The sequence below is a fragment of the Accipiter gentilis genome, chromosome 2, assembly GCF_929443795.1.
Source record: "Accipiter gentilis chromosome 2, bAccGen1.1, whole genome shotgun sequence".
Classification (NCBI taxonomy): domain Eukaryota; kingdom Metazoa; phylum Chordata; class Aves; order Accipitriformes; family Accipitridae; genus Astur; species Astur gentilis.
Genome location: NC_064881.1, coordinates 27,502,732 through 27,505,265, shown reverse-complemented (window position 1 = coordinate 27,505,265; position 2,534 = coordinate 27,502,732).

Here is a 2,534-nt window from a genome sequence, read left to right as displayed (position 1 = left end):
ACGTTTGAGTTCGAAAGTCCTGTAGACCTGTTGCTACCTTAAATGCATGGACTCAAAATACTGAAAACAGAGGCAGATAACTGAACTATTACCTTTTTTCTGCTCTTTAGACTGTTTAGCAGCTCCAGGTGACTATAGGGTTTAAAGGACTCTGACATGTCAAGTCACAGGGGTTGGAGGAATGCTTTTTTTTTTTTTTTTTTTTAATCCCAAATGGGTACTTATTTAGATGACAATCATATTTCCAAGAATAGGTCAGCATGCTGGGATGCTTAATAATGATAATTCTCAGCTGTATGTGCAGGCTTGAGCTGTCAGACTGAGTTGTGACATAGCTTTCCCTGCGGGCCCCTGGGAGTGATCGTAAGGTTTTCAGTCTTCTTCTGAGGCACAGAACAGCAGTTCAGTGGAGAAGGAGGTCCCACATAGATAATTTGCTGTAATTGCAGTGGGACGGACTGACATTGGTGAAACTCAGTGCTGCCTAATTGGCAGTTTTAACATGATATGAAATCTTTCCTGTCTTTCCCCAAACAAGAAAACGATAAAGAACCTGGTTGCAAATGCCAGTTCCTGCATTAGGACTCCAAAAGGAAGCCTATGGCTCCATACTTGTTGAAAACGGGGCATGTGATAGCAAGATCATGGGCTTAAAATGCGCTGGAGATATATCCTGACTAGTAATATTAATGATCTGCTTTTGACCCGCCAAGGTCAGCCTCACAGACCTCATCGAGATGAAGGATTTGGGGGCACAAAACACCTTGAGCCCTAAAAATCCTCACAAAAAAAAAGCTTTTAAGTATTGATTTGAGCTTGAGAGAGTTCTTTTTAGGATGACTGAAAACTGAAACCTCAATCTAATTTATACCAAAAAAGCATCTTCCAAATCAGTTACCACATTTTCTAAGGGAAGAGCAGTTTGACATGGCATGACTGCATTTCTTGTGTGATGAAGGCAGTTGGCGTAACACAACCAGCTGCCTTGTAGCATATTATTCCTTATGTGGTAACGTCAGAGCTCACTCAAATTCAGAGTTTATTTCTGCAGGAAATAACGTTCAAAACTACAATTTTGTCTCAAATGAGAAAGAATGAACAATATTTCAAAATTTGCTTCAAAATAGAAACATTTTTTCTTGTTTGGAAACATTAAAATCATCTATGAAAACATTGTTTTGCCATCACAATATTACCATAGCTTATTGATTCCATATTACAGTTGTTAAAGTAAAAATGAATCATTTAAATCTTACAGAAATAAAATACATCAGCCTCAATTTAATTTAATGTTTTGATTATTTCTCATAGACTCTCAAATACATCAGTCTGGTTTTGCAGAACAGTTTGATTTCCTAGATGAAAAATTTTTTGGGTGGAAAACAGCTCCCACAGAAAATCTTCAGCATGATACGGAAAATACTGTTTTATTTTATAAAACGTATTATTAACGAAGGAGTATGACCAGCTCGTGAACTCGCAGGCCACAATCTCATCTTTACCCAGTTCTTACGAAAACATCTGCACGCCTTCCACGTAACGCGTTTCAGGAAGTGGCTCAGGTTTGGGCAACCGCGCCGTGGGGATGCCGGGTGGCACTTGGCAGTCACGTCTGCTTGTGTACAAAGCAGCTGCTTATCTTCTGGTATTACCACAGCCTGGCAATCTCTGACCTATGGACAACGGAAGGACACGACACACGGGTGACAAACATCTGTCTTATCTCAACACAGGCTAAAAAATTCATCAGGGAAGGCTATTTTCCCTCTTTGCCGGAGACTTCCAGATGGTGCCCGAGCGGGCTGCCTTGGCAGAAGGAAATTAAGTCCTTGTGTCCTCAGAGAGCTCAGTGACACTAGGGGAGAGTTTTCTCGGTTGAGCAGCAGATTTGATAACATGCAGGTTTCTCTCCTGACGTTTAGAGGGCCCTTAAAGGTTACCGCCATTTTCACACCCCAGTGGGTACCGCCTCAGTGGAGTCCCTCACTGTCCATCTGCATCCTCAGGCTCCTGGAAAAGGCGAGCGGTAGCAGTTAAACCACCTACAGCACTTCCCGGGTATTGACATTTATAACCCCAGCGTTCCAGAAAAAAAAAAAAAAAAAAAAAAAACCGAAAAAACCTCCCCAAAACCCCAAATCAACACCACTTTTTGGGGGGGACAAATTTATTCAAAAAAGAAGGTTGTTAACGTTTCTCCTCCAGACGCCTTCCTGCAGAACCTGCCCTCCATTCACCGCTCCCGGCTACGGCCACCGCTGACGTGCCGCTCTTATCTTTGGGGTCTCCCTCCGCTGGGGGCTCGCCGGGGGAGGCGGGAGCCCGCGGACCCTCCTGCGGCGGCACTGCGGCTGCCGACAGGCCGCGGGGAGGCTCCCCGGCCCGGCAGGCCCCGGCCCGCCGCAGCGGCACGGCACGGCCCGGCACGGCCCGGCACTCCCCGCTCGGCACGGCCCGGCCCGGCCCGGCCCGGCCCGGCCCGGCCCGGCACTCCCCTCCCCACTCCGCTCCGCTCCGCTCCGCCGGAGGAAGCC